The sequence below is a fragment of the Amborella trichopoda genome, chromosome 7 (assembly GCF_054954075.1).
Source record: "Amborella trichopoda isolate Santa Cruz 75 chromosome 7, AtrichopodaSantaCruz75HAP2 v2.0, whole genome shotgun sequence".
Classification (NCBI taxonomy): Eukaryota; Viridiplantae; Streptophyta; class Magnoliopsida; order Amborellales; family Amborellaceae; genus Amborella; species Amborella trichopoda.
Genome location: NC_142342.1, coordinates 32651634 through 32672521, shown reverse-complemented (window position 1 = coordinate 32672521; position 20888 = coordinate 32651634). Strand labels below are relative to the sequence as shown.

The 20888-nt window shown below is 37.9% G+C and overlaps 1 long non-coding RNA gene across 1 annotated transcript; it reads right to left on the bottom strand.

Annotated features, from left to right (window-relative positions):
• Positions 1 to 2740: 2740 nt before the first annotated feature.
• On the bottom strand, positions 2741 to 19790 carry LOC148781350 (uncharacterized). The gene is made up of 3 exons (XR_016058832.1): positions 19525 to 19790; positions 4141 to 4306; positions 2741 to 3001 (listed from the first exon to the last, which is right to left on the bottom strand). It is a non-coding gene; the product is annotated as an uncharacterized LOC148781350 (long non-coding RNA).
• Positions 19791 to 20888: the final 1098 nt, after the last annotated feature.

The following is a 20888-nucleotide window of genomic DNA, read 5'->3' as shown; positions in this document are numbered from 1 at the left end:
ATGATGGGAACTAGACTAATCCCACCAATTATCAATATTGATCCATATAGGAATTTTTTAAAACCTTGAAAAAAATGCTAGAAAACTGGTTGACTAAGTCGATCCTGGGGTTTTTCAACTTGGAAACGTTAGCCTCTCGAACCGGTCCAACTTGAGCGATTCTAAGACAGAAAAAACTTTTAAAAAATATTTTCAATAAGTTCTCTCTATATAATTGTTGTCTCATAAATAATCCCATCTCATCAAGGGATTTAAGTCAATAAAACTTCTTGATCTTAAAAAGGCCTACTAAGGAATGTATTGCCATTCTCATTAACGGTTTTGATTACATCAATGGTAGAATCCTTCGCTAATGCTTATTCTGGTGGAGGTGGTTTTAGTGTGGAATTGAGCAGGTCTATCATTTTTGTTTTGTATGGTGATACAAGATTATTGAAAGTTCGACTAGTGTAATTTTTATCGGGGATTTTTTTTTTTTTTTTTTTTGGAAAGAACCACTTGTAAGTAGTCTTATTACAATAACTCTTGCTTCAAATAAAATAAAAATTTACCAATCCATGATCTTAAGAACTTTGATGCTATTGAATCAAGTTTTTTTAATAAAATAAAAACCACAAATCTTGTGCTTGAGAATATAAAAACTATAGAATTAAATATGCAAGAATAAAAAAATAATGTGGGAGATTAACTCAACCGGGTTTATTACACCTCACACTGAATCACCACCATCCGATGGCACAAGATAGACGGTCTTCTTCCAATCTCAACTAAAAAAACTAATTTCGGCCAAATTCTATGGAAGCTCTTCAATGTGACTTTTATGCTCCTCGAGAACTCTTGAGAACCAATACCCAAAAATTACTTCAAAAAAAAAATCCTCCTTTCTAATTTTTTTATTTCAAACCCCCGAAACTAAAGAAGGAAAGGTGTGTTGAGAATGGGGCGTGGCCCCCCTTTATATAATGGCACGTGGCCCCCGCCCTTTATCTTAAAGAGAGAGGAGATAAACTAAGAGGGAGAGAAGACAAGATAAAGCAGGAGAGTTGGGTGAGGAAAAAGAGTGAGAGTTACGTGAGAAAAAAAGGGGAGAGAGAGAATGACGTGAGTGGGAGGAGAAACAGAGTTACGTGAGGAAATTTTTTTTTTTTTTTTTTCTTCTTTATGAAATGGAGGAGAGAAAGTTTTGGGAGAGAAGATAATATTAGGTCTAAGTTTTTTTATAAGATTGAATCTGAACTATTGATCAAGAGTAATTTGTGGAATGAGAGATCTTAGTCCTTCATTCTATAAATGAGTCACAACATTACGAAATGTGGTGAACTATTATCGTCTTTTCCCTTTCACCATTATCCCATCAAATAAAAATCAATTAATTAAAAATAATGTTTATCAAAAATATATCCATAAGCCTTATCATGTCTTCTAGAACATCTTACTTAAATATCTTAAAGATAAAACAGTGTATCAACTCAAGCCAATTTTAAATAAAATATATCAACAAATCCAATAAAGAGGAGGATGTGTCACCCATAAGATAAACCTCCCCTCAAAAGGTGGCGTGCCACCTAAGATAGGGGCTTATGCCCCACATTCTAGAATATGGTGAGGGCCAAAGTACACAATGGGCCTCATAAAATTTTACATATTTTAAAATAATAAAATTTAAAATATTATTTGAATATTTAAATCATTAAAAAACCATATTTTTAATTTTATAAATCCAAATTTCATAAATAAAATATTTAAGAATTTATAAAAATTCAAATAATAATTTTAAAATAATATCTACCATAAAAAAACATAATTAAATTAATTTGATAGCAAAATGATCTATATGGTCAAGGAATTAAATCAATAATGGGGCACTCCACCTTCAACTGTGGACTATAGGCCATCTTTGCTTTATCATGCCGACCCAGCGTTGCCCATGATCCACAGTCCAAGTAGGGGCTCATTAGTGGGTCACCAAAGTCTAGTCGACGCGCAAGGGATCGCAATCATAGTCTGTGGATTTCAGGTTCTCCCCTAGAGACGAGTCAATATCACCTAGACCTGATGCGACCACAACTCTATAGAGCATATGGGTATCTTTCGTACATGCATACACTTCACCGTCAAAGGTAGCTTGCTCGCTTTCCCAAATGGTCTATCAATATGCATGTCGTGTGATGGTATATGGATGAGGCTTTGGCTCCCGTCTCCGTAGGTCACCATCACACACAAGGGTCACATAGTCCCTTGGCTCTCTCATTCGGACATACTCCAACATCATCAAGGGATAACCCACTAGAACCCTTATCGGTTTATTTTTTATGCTCAGGCAATATGGGTTTTTCCCAATCGACTGGCCTAGACCGTCAAACATAGACTGGTATATGCAAACCTTGTTTGCATGATATAGCTTATAAGGGATCACACTCTCACTGAGCCATGATCCACTGTATCAAATGTTTTTTCACAATCACTCATAAGACCTTTAAAGGCCACATAAACCCAACAATTATCCGGGACTTTGGATTGCAACTTCATGTTTAAGACTTGGAAGGCTCCCTCCAATTTCTATGGGATCCACCTTTGAAAGTGACATGGTGTGTACTTGAAGCAAATTTTTTGAAAAATAAATATTACTTGAAAATGTCATTTCCCTTGGCCTTTATAAAGGGAGCACAAAATGTTACGCTAGGTAATAGCCAAAATCAGTGATCCTATGTTTCTTCAAAAGATTGAGAGTATTATAGCCTTTGGTGAAAATGACTCTAGGGATTCTTATATAAAGGGCAAAAAAGTCAAGTCGATTAAGATATTCCTTAATTCATACGGCCTCCTTGGCTGCCAAATAGCACGTCATGTATTCTGCTTACATGATGGACAATGCCATCGCATCATGTTGATTTCCAAGAAGTTGCTCTCCCTCCAAGCACAAAAACGTACCCAGATGTAGACTTCACATCATCTGGATCCTTGACATAGTTTGCATCTGTATATCTGAATATCCAAGAAGCTGAAAAAATATGGGACAACTCCCATTCAATTATTGCACATATAATATATACAAATCTCAACATTTTATGCCTATATCATGAGGTAGCATAGCAAGTCTCATGCAAAGTGTAATTCAATACCCACTGGTTTTACAATAAGTAAAATCATTATGAACTACAAAAAAAGTTCAACCACACTAGTCATCTTGGTGGTAAATTCATACAAACCAAGTTATTTAATTACCATAATATATGTAAAGGAAGCCTTGCAAGATGGCATTCCTGAAACATTTCCTATAGTTCAAGGTCTTAGGTAATAGATGATTCTAAATAACTACAAACATGAATCAAGGCATATGGGTATTTTAAAAAGCCTGTGCATGACAAACTTTCTCCCAATTTTATAAATACCTTGAAAGCATAATGATTTTCTCCCTTTTAAAAAAAAATTGACTTGGGATATATATATCACAAGTAATGGTTAGTTAATAGTATGACGGTTTAAAATGATTTTTCATAAAGGCTTAGTGGACCTAATATGACTATGGGGTTTTCTCAAAACGATATTCATAGACTTAGGTTTTTTTCTCAAAATATCCAATTTAATATTAAAATATATGTTTACTCTTCACAAATCATTTTACCGCATTCACCTACCAAGTCATGTTTTATAGCTACAAAAACTAGCCGTAAAGTTCATATAACAATTTTATCTAAAACAAAGCATGACTAAAGAATGGTTATGAAAATCATGACAAAAATTTCTTTTCGGCGAATATTGAGACTTTATGAAGAGATCATCATTACATGCAACACATCATATTATTGAACATTATTGGGAGGATGGCTATTAAGACCAAGTTCTATCAGAACACTCGTTTTATGCTTACATAGTTGAATGAGCTATATCCATATCTCGTATCTCATACTTAACATCTCCATGTATATGACTACCTTAAGTAGTTTGTACTCTTAGTAAAAAGAGGCACTATAACACATGTTATTCATAAATAAGATCTTTCAAATTCGTTAGCACTTTTCACTCAATATCCATATACTTCAAACATATTCATAAAACCATTAGCCAAAGCATATAAAAAGTTACTGAATCCTCTTTCCCTATATGACCTTACCATGTAATATGAGATAGCTTTCATACCTCAAAAACCATGTAGTGTGGTACTTGAGCTTTCTTGCTCCGTTACTTTTACAATCGTTTGGCGATCTTGGAAGAGCACACAACTGATGAAGAATCTATTGGTCTTCACTTTCACATGTCACGATGTGTCCATCTCTAAGGCACTTGGATTCTTCTTTGTATCACACTGTAAAGAAAAACGTATTTTTTATCCCATCATTTCAAATATCACAAATTTGATTCTCCCACTGATATTTTAACTTTTCTTTACTACCCCCAAGCCTCTCTATATATCCCTTCATTTCAGAGAAACCAAAATGTTTTTGTAGGTATTGTGTTTCTCATTCTTTCTGTTATTCTCAGATCGAACATTCTTCATTCTTCATATAGAGTGTCGTACCTTTCAACTCTGCATTACCTCTCTCAGAAGTTTTATTATAATAAACCATATGCATGACACACTATAAAACCCCTTTTAAATCAGCCCTAAAAATGTCTCCATTACTAGGAATCCAAAGATGTTCATTAACATGCCACATCTTTTGATTTACTACAGAATAGAACAAGAGTGTCCTATGATAAAAATATGATATCTCTCAATTTCTCTCCAAATCCTTTTTGAGTATTAAAATAGGCTCAATAATATAAAATAATGCTCAATTCCATCCTTAAATCACACCATTTAGTGAGTCTACCTTTTAATGACTTTTACATCATAATGCAATTTTCTCAGCAGAAAATCAGGCAGAGCATCTCTCAACAAAAAAATTGTTTCCCTCAAATCTCAAAGAATTTCTACCTAAAATCTCTTGTGTTGAAAACTAGATTCAAAATCAAATCTTAATATCATGGTGTGAATCCCAAATAATATATTTTTTCAGAGAAATAAATAAGTTGACATACACATCACAAAATAACTTATACTGTAGAATTTCATGATGAATATTGTCTAGCTAAATTGTATGTTTGTTTACACTCCGATCTGCGTCGATCTCTGTGATGAGGTCTGCTCAAATATTAGCAAAAATTATATTATTTTTTCAAAGGTAGAGAACGTGCGGTCACTTAAATTATGGGCACATAAAAATCCCAGATCTATATAAATCCGGTCTTTTTTTTGGTCCACTAGCAGCGTCATCTCCAAATCCCTATTTGACCTAAAAACGCTTCTAAATTTAATTAAATCTAAGGATGAATTAGTTTCCAGAAAAAATAAAATAAAACAGATAATTAAATGATGAAAAACAAACTAAATTAATCAAAGAAAGATAAACTTACCTCTAGGGACCTGAAACCCGGAGTTTTGGGCTTGGATCGGACCGCTGTTCTGATTTACGTCACCATCTCATTTTTTGGATTCCTTTGCTTGCTAGAATTGGTAGATCTAAAGTTCTTTTGACCTAGATCTAGGGTTCCTAAGGTAAGGGGAAAAACTGAGAATTTTAGTTAGGGTCTACCAAGGCTTTTCTTGGGATTGAAGGAGAATTTTTTTAGTTTTCTAAGAGTTTTGGGATCTCCAAAGATTGGAGGAGAATTTCCTTTGTTTTCTAAAGGTTTTGGAATCTTTAGATGTTGAATATGACTTTTGCGATTTTTTCCAATTTTTTGGGATTTTTCCTAAATTTTTAGGATTTTTTTAAGGGTTATTCCAATTTTTTGTATTTTTGGGCTATTTTTCTAATTTGGAGAATTTTTAAGTTTTTTTGGTCTCTTTTTTCTCTCTCTGTTTGGGTTAGAGAGAGGGGTATTTATAAGATTCAATTGGTGATTTTTCTTAAATTTTTTTTGAGTTTTTTTCGGAAATTCTTGGATTTATCTAGAAGTTTAGCCTTATCTAATCAAAGAAAACGCATTTACTGTATCATCAAATGAGTTTACTGCATCATCAACCCATGTCAGGGCCTGTCGGGCCCATTATAGCCCGACCCACGGCCCGACAGTTGGGTCTCACAAGGACTAAATTATCATTTGTTATATCTTTTTATCCGTAGGTCTGATTCAGGCAATTCTTTGACTATTAGAAAGCTCTTGGGCTCTACTTCAAATTGGAATATGATTTGGTAGTTTTGGGGCAATTAAATTGGGTATACTAGGATTATGTAATTTAAAGGGTTTAGAAAACCATAGAATTTGCCAGATTTAAAATGAGGTGTCTACAGTTGCTCATTTTTTACACTCCTTGTCCTTCGAGGGACAGGTGAATGGCAAAGAAGTAGACATTTTGGCGTTCCATATCCTTCGAGGGGCAGGTGAACGTCAAAGATAAAACATACATTTTAAATTTCTTCTTGAGGTCACGTGATCTGGGGGCACATCAATTATTCTTCCAAATCAGTGCGCTCACCGAGCTCACCCACCTAGAACATTTTTCCTTCTAGGGTTTTCGGCATGAGATGTCGGTAAGTTACACAAGCTTGAAACACGAGTTAGATTTTCTAGCCATGCCACCTAACTTCAGGGTTTGTAGTTTGAATTTTTAACCTTGGCATTTTGTTTGATCTCTTTAGGGTTTCCTAAGGCTGTCTATAAGAAAATGCTTTTTATAAGAAGAGACTTGTCTGATCGAATCTGAAGTGAGAGACGAGGCAGCAATGCGGCAATTGCGGTAACGCGGTAATCATCATATACAGGTGTCCAAGCTCCTTCGTTTTTTTAAGACTTTTTTTTTAGAATTTTTTAAAGGAGGGGGAGATTTGAAATAGAACCCGGAGCAAAGACATGTTACGATTTTTACAAAGAAAATAAAATATTTTGGAAAACACAAGACATATAGTGAAAAGTTTGAAAAGAGAGAGATATTTCAAAAAACAAGGTTGTTTAGCAGTTTTAACTCCTGCAACCATTGAGCAGTTTTAACTCCTGCAACCATTGAGCCCTCTAAGAAGATTAGCGTCATGCAGCGATGGATCATACACCCGACCCTTTTACGTCAATATGAGGATAGACGGAATCCATCGAATAGGGTGGTTGTGCCCTAGATACACCTGACCTTTTTGTGTCATACGGGACTAGACGGTGTCTGCCTTGGCTCTTTTACGTCGCATGAGTTTGATGTTTTTCCATAGAACATGGTGGTTGCGCTCTGGATAACCCGACCTTTCACATCATACAGGGATAGAAGGCACCAGCCTCGGCTCTTTTACGTCAAACGAATTTGATATTTTTCTATTGAAACAGGGTGGTTGTGCTCTGAATACACCCGACCTTTCACGTCATACAAGGCTAGACAATACCTGTCTCGACGCTTTTACATCGCACGAGTTTGACGTTTTTCTATTGAACAGGGTGGTTGTGCCTTGGATACACCCGACCTTTCACATCATACAGGGATAGACGGTCCCTGTCTCGGCTCTTTTACGTTGTACGAGTTGACGTTTTTCTATTGAACATGGTGGTTGTGCGCTGGATACACCAACCTTTCAGTTCATACGAGGCTGGACAGTCCTTGTATCAACTCTTTTACGTCGCACAAGTTTGATGTTTTTCCTGTCTTGATTCTTTAACGTCACACGAGTTTGACGTTTGTCCTGCTCGACTCTTTAACATCACACGAGTTTGATGTTTATCCTTTCTTAGCTCTTTTACGTCACACGAGTTTGACGTTTATCCTGTCTCGGCTGTTTAACGTCGCACGAGCTTGACGCTTATCCTGTCTTGGCTCTTTTACGTCGCACGAGTTTGACGTTTATCCTATCTCGACTCTGTTACATCACACGAGTTTGACATTTTATGAATTAGACTTTGGGACATCGTACGCACACACAGGGATGAGCTTGCCTCATTTTGCCTCAAGAGATCTAGTTCATAGAAAAATGCTCTGAGACTAGCCAATATCTTTATTGGCGAGGTTCATCCATCTCCGATATATGGTACTTGGTAATTATACTCATACAACCATGGAGTACTTGGCTAGTTTCAAGCCTTCATAACAAGCGTAGGAAGTTGGCTTCGAGAACGAGGCCAGATCGACTGACAGTTGAACCTCTTGTAGTCATGGAGGAACTCCTTTCTAAAAGGGTTTTGGAAATGGAAGGTTTTAATAATCAAATTGAAAAAACGCTTTTAAAAGGGACGGGCCTTACAGTTTTGCCACTTGTGGCCACTTTGGTGGTCATTTTCTTTATTATATATTACCTAAAGATGATGACATGATTTTCTTGTGGGATCGTGAGAACTCAAAAGTCTCGAAGTTGTCTTTTTACCTTTGGAGCTTTCAGCCTTTGCTTCACCGGTCCATGAAGAGTTCTCTCGATTCTCGCTAAGCTTCCATCTTAGAGAGGTCTCGATGTTCTTCAAGGATTTGTCGAAGTCACTTCAGTTTTCTATTCATATCATGCTCCCACATCTTTCTGAGTTGGTTATGTTGGGAACTTGCAGAGTTTAAAAAGAGCCTTCTTCCTCAGGGTCTGCTTGTGCCGTATTGTTGGAACTTGTAAGTACTTGTTTGTACTTTAAGTGTTTTTGAATTAGAAGTTCTTTCTTGGATTTTTTTACTTTTTTTATTTTTTTTATTTTTTATTTTTACCTGTGATGCCCTTTCAGGTTTTCACCACGTCCTTTTTTTTTTTTTTTAATGATACTTTTTCAGGTTTTCACCACTCTTTTGAGCTCATTACGGGTAGTATTTTTTGAGATACATCGCATTGATGGGGTCGTTGAGCTCTCACCCCTCTTGATTCTTGATCTTGTACGAATTGCCTGTGTGCACTCGGGTGACCACGAATGACCCCTCTCAATTAGGTTTGAACTTGACTAAAGGGTGTGGATTTTCCGAAGTGTGGAAGATTTTCTTGAGTACCATGTCGAGGAACAACTTTACTTTGGTATGCCCTCTCAATTCTACGCGAGTAGGCAACAATATTTTGTGTTGCTCGTAGTCGTCTTTCATCCAAATTAACGAGAGCAACGATTCGTGCTTCACTCTTTTGTTCTTCATCTGAGAATATTTATGAATAAGCACTCAGAGAGACGATATCTCAACTTTAATAGGTAACACTGCTTGTTTACTATATACCAATGAGTACGGGGTCATGCTAGTAGGAGTCTTCTTGGTTGTCTGATAGGCCCATAGCGCGTCAGTTAGCTTTTCGTGCCAATCTTTCCACTTTCTATTATTCTGTCTATAATTCTGATAAGTCCTTTGTTTGTAGCCTCTGCTTGTCAATTTCGTTGAGGGTAGTAAGGTGTGGAGAATTTCTGTGTTATCCCAAATTTTTTACACACCTTAGAGACCTTTTCATTTTTGAGATTGGATCCATTGTCAGTAATGATTGACTCAGGAACACCGAACCTGAATACAATATTGTTCTTTATGAAATGGGCAACATGTTGTCCCTCAATTTTGACAAATCATGAGGGCGCCACCCAATTAGTGATGTACTCTGTAGCCGTTAATATAAAACGGTGGCTATTTGAGGCTTTCGGTGAGATCATTTCGATGATATCAAGACCCCACATGGCCAAGGGCCATAGAGACGGTGTTAAGTTAAGTGGTACGGACGATGGATAGAAGAGGTCTTCATAAAACTGACATTTGGGACACCTCTTTACGAACTTCCAACAATCTTCAGCCATGATGTTCCAGTAATAGCCTTGGTGCCTGATTTTTCGAGCTAAGGCAACTGCGCCGGAATGACCTCTTTCATTGTGTAACTCTGTCAGTACTTGGTCAATTTCTGGTTGATTAAGATACAGTAGAATGATGTCATCAAAGGACGTTTTGAACATGAGATCACCTCTTACTAAGAATCCCATAGAAAACCTTCGAAGGGCTTTTTTTATCCTTTTTGGTGACTCCTTCAGGGTATAACCCATCTTTCAGCAAGGACAAAACATCGTGGAACTATGGTTTTACCTTAACTAACGCATTTGAAGCCACGAGAGATACTTCCCCATCGTTCTCATTTTCTTGCTCTATTTCTTCTTCGATCCTTGCTAGGGAAGGATCATGTTGGTTCTTGATATAGAATGGCACCGTGGTGATTTCTGGAGGAATATCAACTATTGAAGCGAGGGTCGCAAGGGCGTCGACGAACCGATGATTTTCCCTAGTTACATGCTGAAAAGTGACTTTCTTGAAATATGAGATCATCTTTTCCAACTTTTCTTGATAGGGCTTGAGATTTTCTTTTTTCACCTTCCAAATCCCTTGAACTTGGTTTATGACGAATAAGGAGTCACCAATCACTCGTATTTGTTGGATTTTCATTCCCATGGCATTCTCGAGCCCGACTATGAAGGCTTCATATTCAACAACGTTATTGGCACATGAGAAATTCAATTTAATGGCCGTCGAAATTAAAATCTTCTCCAGTGAGCATAGTATGACTCCTATACCTGATCCGTATTCATTCATTGTACCATAGAAGTATAGCTCCGAAATTGATTCCTCAATTGATAAGAGGTTCTCATTAGGGAGATCCGGGTTGACGGGAGTGTTATTTGGCAGTACGTGTTCAACTAAGTGATCAGCAATGACTTGTCCTTTGATCGAGTTTTGAGTAACATATTCGATATCAAACTCACTCAATAGCATTTTCCACTTCGTCAAACTTCCGTTCAGGACTGGTCTCTCCAATAGGTACTTGAGTGGGTATATTTTTGAGATGAGTTTAACTGAATGAGATAAGACATAGTGTCTTAACTTCTACATGACCCACATAAGTGTCAAGCAATGCTCTTCACATCCGTGTATCTTGTCACATAGTCCACCATAGTCTTGCTGATATAGTATATCGTTTGTTCTTTTCTATGGTCATCGTATTGTCCTAATATTGCCCCCATGGTCTTATCTCTCACTGACATGTATAAGAACATGGGTTTATCTGGATTAAGAGTACTAAGGATGGGAGATTTGGTAAGGTACTCCTTGATTTGATCAAACTTTCCTTGGCACTCATTATGCCAAATGAATGGGGTATCTTTCTTGAGTAGTCTATTAAACGGTGCGCATTTGTCTGCTAGTTGTGAGATAAAACGCCTTATGGCTTGTATGCGACCTTGCAGCCCACGAATTTCTCTGATGTTCCGGGGAGAGGGCATTTCAATGATGGCTCGTATTTTGGATGGGTCCACCTCAATGCCTATTTGGCTTACTATAAAGCCTAATAATTTTTCGGATTCAACCGCAACGGCACATTTTTGCAGATTGAGTTTGAGTTGATGTTTCCAGAGCCTTTTGAAAATGGTTCTTAGGTTGGTGAGATGATCAGGCCAGGTCTTTGACTTGACCAGAATGTCGTCGACATAGTTTTCCATGATGGGGAGCATTAAGTCGTGGAAGATGCTAGTCATTACCCGCTGATAAGTTGCCCCTGCATTTTTTAGGCCAAAGGGCATGACTTTGTAGCAGTAAGTTCCCTATTGTGTTATAAACGAAGTTTCCATGATGGGGAGCATTAAGTCGTGGAAGATGCTAGTCATTACCCGCTGATAAGTTGCCCCTGCATTTTTTAGGCCAAAGGGCATGACTTTGTAGCAGTAAGTTCCCTATTGTGTTATAAACGAAGTCTTAGTCTGGTCTTCTTCTGCCATGAAGAAATAGTTGTAACCTGAAATGCCATCCATGAATGACAACATCTCGTACCTCGCAGCGTTGTCGACTAAAGAAATCATTTTTTCTCGCTCCTCAGGAGATAGGGAGGTTCCAATCTTGGTTAACATTGGGTCTTTCTCAGTTCTTAAGTTTATGTTGATCGTTTTTTCAATGATATCCGTTGGGTCTCCATCGAACCTCTTCTTGAATTGCTCAACATGGGAAGTGAGTTCCTCAGGTTGAGAGATTTCTTCAATCTCTTGGCTCTTTTGATCTTCGTCTTGTTCATCCAATTCGTCATCTTGGGTATTGTGCGCCGTTATCGGGCTATCTTGAGTGTTCACCGTTTCTGAAAGTTATTTTCCATTATTATTAGTTTTTTCATGTTTTGATTTTTCAATGGTTTTTGAAGTAACACAAGAGGTGTCCCTTATGAAACTCGCGAGAGAAATGTTGAGGACTGGACATGTAGGGTGGTTAGATGGCCACCATACGCCTATCCATTTTCTTGCACCGGGACTTGAAGGTGTCGTTGGTATGCTTTCAGCCATTCTTGAGATAGGGGAGTGATTGACCAATTTTGTTCATGGGTTTAAATCGATGGATGAGTACGCTTGGCTGTGTTAGAGCTGATTGTGCATACCTTCAAATCGAGGTCAGCAAGAAGGTTTTCAATTCCTAGTTCTTGTGTGTTCTAAGATGTGGAAGAAGAGTTATTCCCCGTTGCAAATTCAAGGATCACCTTAGGCCGTTTTGAAGGACGGGCATAGAGTTGATTGTGCATACCTTCAAATCCAGGTCAGCAAAAAGGTTTTCAATTCCTAGTTCTTGTATGTTCTGAGATGTGGAAGAAGAGTTATTCCCCGTTGCGAATTCAAGGATCACCTTAGGCCGTTTTGAAGGACGGGCATCGAGAGGATCGAGGCTTTGAATGCCTCCAGATATATAGCTTCGATAGCTTGAAGGCTTCATTCGGCTTTGCAATAAGGTGAGAGAACACCTGAGACCTCTTCGATCTCTGTTTTAAGTTTTGGCTTCGAATGATTCAAAAATTGCCTCTGTCACACCTTGCCCTTGACTACCCAAGCCTTGGGAAAAGAGCATATGCCAAGATTTGAGGGACCCAAAACCGTATCGATGTTGATATTGGATAATGTCATCCATCCATGCAGAAGTTTGCAAAATTTGAGGGACAGGGTCGCCGGCCTCTAGGCGTAAGGTGGAACAATCGGCTTGCTTGAAGGAAGCGAGAGAGATTTCTCCGAGCTCGACTCTCACAACTAGCTTCCCGTTATGTATACTAGGACCAAGAAAAGCAGGGGGTCAGCACATACCTTTGCGACGCCGTTTTTAGTTGGAAATTTGAGGCATTGATGGAGTGTAGAGGTGACCACGAGATTTTCATGCAGCCACGGTCTTCCTAACAACATGTTGAAAGAAGGTTTTATGTCCAAGACATAAAACTTTATCACTTGGACGGTAGGGCCGATCTTGAGTGTGAGAGGCAGTATGCCTTCAACTTGTCTTTTGGTTCCGTCGTATGTAGCAATAGTTAGTTGACATGGCTCGAAGTCATCTGGGCTTTTGCCTATCTGCTTCACTGTTTTCATAGGGCATGTGTTTAATGATGCCCCATTATCAACAAGTACTCTTCGTATCTCATATCCTTGCATGAAGATGGTGATGTGTAGAGGTTGGACATGAAATTGGTTAAAGTTAACTGGGATGTCATCGTCTGTGAACGCGATTGGTGTTGGTGTCATCAGCTGGTTGATCATTCTGCCCAACGCATCCGGCGATGTTTTGCTCGGGATGTGTGTCTTGACAAAGACCTCCTCGATCTGGGCTCTATGTGCTGGCGAATTGGCGAGTAGCTCCAAGATGGAGATTTGAGCGTGGATCTTCCCGAGATCAGCTGGTAGATCGTAGGTGGTTGCAGATCCTTGAATTTCATTGTTCGGCTCGTGATCTACGTCCCCCACTGGTTGTTTGGTTTTTGAGGTATTTCTCATTTTTTCATCGAGAGTATCGACCATCAATTGAATGAGTTTGAACACTCGGCCTCTTCAAATTAAAGAGTCGACCTCGCCAGCTTGAAGCTCAATAGGATCAGCCCTTGCAAGAGTAATCGGAGACTTTGGGGTGTTGGCTCCTTGTTTGGAAGATGACGCATTTTCATTGGTCGTGACCATATCAATCTCTAGTGTGTCATCTTCGTCATATCGGTCCCATTTGAGAAGGTTATCGAGGTTTGGATATGAAAGGCTTCCTCCTAGGAGGCTCAAAAGATCTTCTTCAGGTTCTTGAATGTGATGATCACAAGCTAATATGAACTGACTGGAATCATCTTCTTCGTCTTCACACTCAATCTTGTGAATGACAACGTTCTCTTTCTATTTGTCTTGAGCTCCCGGCTTTTCGACTGTTGTGACCATATTTTTAGGGAAAGGATTTGTGAAGATACCCATCTTTTAATTAGGCACTTCGACAAGTTGATTTTTTGGTGCGACAGTGATGTCCCCCCTATTGATTAACCCTTGAATCATCCGTTTCAAATATATGCAGTTTTGAGTATCATGAGCATGGTTTTGATGCCATTTGCACCACCTGCTCTTATCTATGACTTGAAAAGGTGGTTCAAATGGTGGTGGGAGATAAACCATATTCTTAGCCAAGAGTAATTTCAACACTTTTTCTAATGGGTCTTTGATAGGGATGAAATTATCCTCTCGCCTTTGGTTATTATTTTGAGCGTTAGCTCTAGGCTAACCCCTTCGCTTTTGATTCTAATTGTTGCGTTGACCAGCTGAACCTTGGGCCAATCCGTTAACGACGATCTCATTAACCAGACCCTAAGCATTCCCCTTGTTTTTGTTCATATTTTGGGGAGTTGTTATTGGCTTGTTGTCGGGCTTGGTGCTTAGGGGTGTGCCTCTGGCCCTTTCATGTCGCACCACCCGCTTGATCATGGAGTCGAAAGAGTGGGGGATAAGACCTTGGCTGAAGAAGGTCCTGTACTCGGGGGCAGCATTCTCTAAGACTATGGAGATCTTGGCTGGGTTTGTAAGTGGACATTCTATGACCCGTATTGCCACCTCACGGAATCGACCGATGAAATCCTCGAAGGATTCTCTTGGGTTTTGTTTTGTTGCACTGAGTTCGGCCAGGGAGAGAGGTCTTGGTGTCGACCCCGCAGTAGTGAGAGATGAATAGGTTGAATATTTCGTCTGAAGTGATGTGTGGTCGAACGGACATTATTCTTCGATGCCAGTTCAAGGCCTCACCAATCAATGTTTGTGAAAAGATGGCCTTCAATTGGTTAGGCATGTCTCGCAAAGCCCGAACGAAGAGGAGGTACGTGTTGACTTGAGTATCTGGATCGCTCTTCCCATTGAACTTGTTTCTAAATTCTAGGAGGATAAATCCCAGGGGAAGGTCTTTCATGCCTTCAAGGGTTTCATGAACATAGGCATTTGGGGGTAGAATTTCATGCATGCCCATTCTTACAAGAAAATCCTGCATTGCTTTTAATGTGCCTTCTTGGATTATTTGGCATGGCAGTAGGCCCACTAGTTGGTGGGTTCCCAATTGTAGACTGATAAGTAGAAACTACGTGTATATGTTGGCCTGCATGGGCCTGAGATTGATGAGCCGCAGTCACTGAGGAAGTTTGATACATTGGTGCCTGAGGGGCGTACTGACCCATAGGTGTTGCCATCGGTTGCAGAAATTACACGGTTTGCTGGATCGGATGAACTAGATGGACCGATTGAAGAATCAGCTGACTTGGTTGTGTTAAGGGTTGACCTATACCACTAACTTGGTTTAGGATTGACCCTTAAGCTGGGGCATGAACAGTGTAACCTAGGTCAACTAGACTTTTGAGGGCAGTTTGGACGCCTATCTCGCCTAAGGGTCGATTTTAGTCGACACCTCTGGTTCATATAGTGTTCAGGACACCATAAGTTGTACTATGGTGGCTCGAGGTTGGGTTAGATCCCCTAGACCTAGGTGGGTCTTGGTTTTGAGATCGCTGCACCTCAGAGTTATCTTGGTTCTAGTTACGAGAATTGGCTTTAGATGTTGCATGAATTTCTTCCCTCACTCGACTTCTACTTTGGTTGCCTAAAATCCCTTGTAGGACGACGCCTGGTCGGACTCCCTGAATATTCAAGGTTTTTTTGTCAGATCCGACTTTTCGGGTCATACAAATCTCAGGATTAGGAGTGGATGCATGAGACTCTGCCTCTAATTGAAGACTTAAGCGTTTAATGGATTGTCCTGAGGTCTGTTGATAACTCCAAGGGATTGCAGCATATTGGTCCCTAGGTTGGGGCAGGTTAGGCTTAGAGTCGACTGTGGAGCAGTCATCATGGTTGCCTTGAGTGACTGACATGGTGATTCCTTTTGGCTAGATTCTAAAATCTAGACTTAGGTAAGATCTAAACTCGACGACTTAAGGCAAACCTAGCTTGACACTAGAGGCAAAAACTTTAGCTAAGACCTATGCTAAGACTAGACTAGAACCTAGACTTACTAGACTCAATGGATTTTGGTTAAGACCTTGAACTAGAGTAAGCTTAGTCTAGCCCTAGAGGCAACTCTTAAGCTTAGCCCTATGCTAGAACCTAGACTAGATGGTGCACAAGTCTTGGCTCGGATCAAGAGTGGGTTTAAGTTTGGAGGGGTAAGCAACCCTAATGTATTTTTTTATTTTTTATCTTTTTAATTTTGATGAAACACAGTTAAACTAAGCAAGAAAATATGATTTCAGTCAAAATTAACGAACTAAAATAAAATTAAAAGGGCAATAGATCTATCTGAAGCAAAATATTTTTTTATATTTTTTAAAATTTTATTTTAGGGAAAAAATTAGTCAACATGAAGCCAAAAGTCCCTGGAATGGTCCTGTGGGGTCCCAAAATATTTCTCGGACACTTGCAGTTGGGCGACACGGGTGCTGTCGCGCCCAGGCAGCACCAGTGGTGTCGGCCTTGCAGGGTGGGTGACAAGGCTGGTGTCGCCCAAAACATTATTTTTTTTATTTTTTTATTTTTTTATCTTATTAATCTTGATGAAATAAGACTACTTTAATCTTGGAAGAAGCAAGAAATAAAAATATTTATAATGAAATAAATTAAAAAAAAGTAAAATTGAAAAGCCCAGATTGAATTGAAAATAATTGTTTTGTATTTTTAAAAAATTTATTTTGATCTCAAATTTTTTGTGCAGTCACAAAAGAGTCCATAGAACAGATCTACAAAGTTTCAAAGGTTTCTGAGACCTTTGAATTTGGGCGACACTGGGAGTGTCTTTTAGAAAAAGTAGGGTTTCGGAGCACCGAAACCCTAGATTCTGGTAACAGCCAACTTTTGGGACTTTTTGTGACTGAAAACAGTGAAAAATAGTGAATAAAAATCTTATTTTGAAGCTTGGATCATGCTCGAAATAGCTCCACGGTGGGCGCCAAATTGTTCACACTCCGATCTGTGCCGATCTCTGTGATGAGATCTACTCAAATCTTAGCAAAAACTGTATTATTTTTTAAAAAGTGGAGAAAGTGAGGTTTCTTTAATTATGGGCTCAGAAAAATCTCAGATCTATACGGATCTGGTCTTTTTCTGAGTCCACTGGCAGCGTCAGCTCCAAATCCGTATTTGACCTAAAAACGATTCTAAATTTAATTAAATCTAAGGATGAATTAGTTTTCAGAAAAGATAAAGTAAAGCAGATAATTAAATGATGAAAAACAAACTAAATTAAGCAAAGAAAGATATATTTACCTCTAAAGACCCAAAACCTAGAGTTTCGAGCTTGGATCTGGCCGCTCTTCTAATTTACGCCACCATCTCCTTTTTTGGATTCATTTGCTTGCTGGAATTGGTAGATCTAAGGTTCTTTTGACCTAGATCTAGGGTTCCTCAGGCAAAGGGAAAAACTGAGAATTTTAGGGTTTACCTAAGCTTTTTTTGGGATTGGAAGAAAATTTCCTTAGTTTTCTAAGGGTTTTGGGATCTCCAGAGGTTAGAGGAGAATTTCCTTAGATTTCTAAGGGTTTTGGGATCTCTAGAGGTTGAATATGACTTCTGATATTTTCTCTAATTTTTTGAAATTTTTGAGTATTTTTCCAAAATTTTTAGGAATTGTTTAAGGATTTTTCTAATATTTGAAATTTTTTGGCTATATTTCTAATTTCGAGGATTTCTAAGGTTTTTTTTGTCTCTTTTTTTTCTCTCCTTTTAGGTTGGGTTAGGGAGATGGAGTATTTATAAGATTCAATTGGTGATTTTTTCTAAGTTTTTTAGAGTTTTTTTAGAATTTTTTGGATTTATCTTGAAGTTATAACATTATCTAATTAAAAAAAACGTGTTTATTGCATCAACAGATGCGTTGACTGTGTCATCAGCCAGCTCCTAGGCCTGTAGGGCTCGTTACAGCCCGGCCCGAGGCCTGACAGTTAGGTCTCACTGGGACTAAATTGTCATTTGTTATATCATTTTATCTGTTAGTCCGATTCAGACGATTCTTAGACCGTTGGAAAGATCTTGGGCTCTACTTCAAATTAGAATAGGATTTGGGTAGTTTTGGGATAATTAAATTGGGTCTACTAAGATAATGTGGTCCTCAGGGTTCAGAAAATCATAAAATTTGTTAGATTTAAAATGGGGTGTCTACAATATTCTCTCTACCCTTTTGGAGTTTTCCTTTCAAACAAATTTTGTTTAAAAGTAGACACATAATAGTAGCACATATACTTCCACAAGCTTCATATCACTCTGTTAAGTAAACTTGATAATTATATTTAAGTCTCAATAAAGAGAATACCATAATTGCAGAAAATTTAGGATGACCTCTCTTCAATCCAAAATAAATATTCCCCTCTTCCCGTAGATATTTCTCTCTCAAATAAATTTCATTAGAAACTAGACTCAAAATTGAAGTCTAAAAACTTAGTGTGAGCCACAAAATATTATGTTAAGCATAAAAATAAAATCTTGACTTCCAAGTTATGAAAATAATTTTTGTTGCAAAAAATAGCACTTGCGGACCTTTTAATAAATCGATTATATCTTTTAAACCACAAGGAATTTCTTGATGAAACCTTTTTTGTTTGAAAGTACACTTGATTTTATGAGACAAAACACTTGATTTTATGAGTCATAGTAAAATTTCAGCAAGAAACAAAAGCATATCATTGACGGGAAAAATTACGGAATTCAATAGATAGTTCTTAGATTTTGTAGGGACAAAACTGACACCCTTCATTCATGAGTCCATAACTCTCAATTCCCTTAGGATCTCCTACTGAAATTTTGTAGATAGATCCTACTCTCAAAGACACACAAAGTCATTGAAGTATATAATAGAGAAATACGTCATTATCTTATTCATATAACTACTCCAAAATAGTACAGAATACCCTTTTTGCAGAGTGTCTTTTTTGGTGTTTTGAATATTTCAATAATTCTTAACCGGGGTATATTACTTGACCACAAAGATTATTAGCTTTCTCATATCTCATTTCCAAGTTTGATCTTGACTCAATAAAGAAAAAACACATTTAATGACATCAAATATCAACCTTTCTCTGATACTAATGAAAGTTCGACTAGTGTGATCTTTAACGGGGATTTTTTTTTTCTCACCCTTTTTCTTTTATTTTCTTTGGCAAATATCACTTGCAAGTAGTCTTATTACAGTAACTCTTGCTTCAAATAAAATAAACATTTACCAACCCATAATCTTAAGAACTTTGATACTATTGAACCAATATTCTTTAACTAAATAAAATAACCACAAATCTTGTGCTTGAGAATAGAAAGACTATAGAATTAAATATGCAAGAATCAAAAGAGAATGCCAGATATTACCTCAACCGGGCTTATTACATCCCACACCGAGTCACTACCATTCGATGGCACGGGATCGACGGTTTTCTTTCAATCTCAACTGGGAAAGCTAATTTCAGCCAAGCTCTTCGAATGCTCTTCAATGGGACCCTCATATTCACCCAAAACTCTTCAGGATCAATCCCCAAAAATTACTTCAAGAAAAAATTCTCCTTTCTAATTTTTTTTATCAAAGCCCCAAAAACTAGAGAAAGAAAGGTGTTTGAGAATGGGGCGTGAGCCCCCCTTTTATATAATGGGGCGTGGAGAAGATAAAATAAGAGAGGGAGAGAAGATAAGAGAAAGTAGGAGACAGAAGGAGTTGGGTGAGGAAAAAGAGAGAGTTGCATGAGAAAAGAATGATAGAGAGAGAATGTCGTGAGGATCTTTTTTTCATGAGAGGGAGGAGAGAGAGAGAGTTACGTGAGAATTTTTTTTCGAGAGAGGGTTCATAAGAGGGAGGAGAGAGAAAATTTTGTGAGAGAAAAGATAATATTGGGTCCAAGTTTTTCATTGCTTGTCTCATAAGATTTTATCTGAACTGTCGATTAAGTGTAGCTTGTGGGGTGAGAAATCTGAGCCATTTATTTTATAGATGGGCCATCAATATTATAAAATGTGATGAGCCATTATCTCTCTTTTCCTTTGACCACTATCCCATCAAATAAAAATTGATTAATTAAAAATATTGTATTCATCTAAAATATATCCATAAGCTTTATCAGGCCTTCTAGAAGATTTTACTCACTTCTAGAAGATTTTACTCAAATCTCTTAAAGATAAAACACTTTATCAACTCAAAGCAATTTAAAATAAAATATATTAATAAATCCCATAAAGATGGGGAGGTGCCACCCATGGGATAAACCTCCCCTCAAAAGGTGGCGTGTCAATGGGCCTCACCTTCTAAAATATAGTGGGCCCACATGCACTGAGCCTCCATAAAATTTTATATCTTTAAAAATAATAAATTTTAAAATATTATTTTAATATTTCAATCATTAAAAAAACAATATCTGTAATTTTATAAACCCAAATTTCAGAAATAAAATATCTAGGGATTTATAAAAATTCAAATAATAATTCTAAAATAATATCTGCCATAAAAAAACATAATTAAATTAATTTGATAGGAAAATGATCCATATGGTCAATGAATTAAATCAATAATGGGGCACTCTACCTTCAACTGTGGACTACAGATCACGCTTGCTTTATCATGCTGACCCAGTGTTGCCCATTACCCACAGTCCAAGCAGGGGCTCATTAGTGGGTCACCAAAGTTTAGACGATGAACTAAGGGATTGCAATCCCAGTCAGTGGATTTCAGGTTCTCCCCTAGAGAC